Consider the following 1,222-nt stretch of genomic DNA (forward strand, 5'->3'; position numbering starts at 1 on the left):
GGCTGGAGTAATCGCACACAGGCATGTCCCTGTCGAGCCTAAGTATAACCCTATTCGAAAAAGACCAATTTTGGGGGATCTTAGGCATTCTAAATCCTATTTAAACACCTGAAGAGGCACTTAGAAGGGGGACGCAGAGTAGGAAGCAAGGAATTACTCAAGGACAGCCGACTGATCCATCTCAGAAGCCAGATTCATCATCAAGACTGAAGATCTCCTTTCAAGTTCCTTTAGGAGTATGCTTTTGAGATGTTTTCTTCCATAAGTATGAACTAAACCCCCTAAATACCTAAGCAGAATGAAACCTAAGACGGATCTTGTTATTATTATCTGAATTGTATGATAAATACTTGACTTACTCTTAATAATATGTTCTTAATTCTTGTTTTGATATTCCAGGATATTGATTCAAGTTAAGCTCTTATTCAGAGGAGGAATAGACCTTGTCTAAGAGTAAATTTGTCATAATTAAGCGGAGATTCAGGATCTTGTTATTATTATCAGAATCCTGCTTCGCGTACTATGTATGATTATGCTAAACCTTCTTTAACAGGAACTGAATCGAGCATAGTTAGACCTGCTGTAGCTGCCAATACTTTTGAACTAAAACCTAACACAATTCAAATGATACAACAATTTGTTCAGTTTGATGGTTTGCAGGACGAAGATCCCAACACTCACTTGGCAAACTTTTTGGAACTATGTGATACATTTAAAATTATTGGCATTTTTGATGATGCCATTCGCCTTCGATTATTCCCTTTTTCGTTGAGGAACAAAGCTAAACAGTGTTTGAACTCATTGTCACGAGGGATAATCACTACTTGGGAACAAATGACCGAATATTTTTTATTAAAATATTTTTCACCGGCTAAAACGGCTAGATTACGTAATGATATCTTTTCTTTTGTGCAGATGGATTTAGAAACACTCTACGATGCATGGGAAAGATACAATGACCTCTTGAGAAAATGCCCTCACCATGGGTTACCACTTTGGTTACAGGTTCAAACCTTTCATAATGGCCTGAATCCTTCGACTCGGCAGATGGTTGACGTAGCTGCTGGCGGAACCATCAATAATAAGACACCTGAAGATGCCTATGAATTTATAGAGGAGATGTCACTAAATAACTATCAGTGGCAAGTCATGAGGACAAAGCCAACGAAAATAGCCGGCGTTTATAACGTCGATTCGGTCACCATGCTTTCTAATTAGGTAG

At 38.3% G+C, this 1,222-nt stretch overlaps 1 non-coding gene across 1 annotated transcript; it reads right to left on the reverse strand.

Annotated features, from left to right (window-relative positions):
* Positions 1 to 882: 882 nt before the first annotated feature.
* Positions 883 to 989, reverse strand: LOC121212034 (small nucleolar RNA R71). Its single transcript, XR_005907246.1, has one exon. It is a non-coding gene; the product is annotated as a small nucleolar RNA R71 (small nucleolar RNA).
* Between the last annotated feature and the right edge of the window lie 233 nt (positions 990 to 1,222).

This window comes from Gossypium hirsutum, chromosome A12, assembly GCF_007990345.1.
Source record: "Gossypium hirsutum isolate 1008001.06 chromosome A12, Gossypium_hirsutum_v2.1, whole genome shotgun sequence".
Taxonomy (NCBI): Eukaryota; Viridiplantae; Streptophyta; class Magnoliopsida; order Malvales; family Malvaceae; genus Gossypium; species Gossypium hirsutum.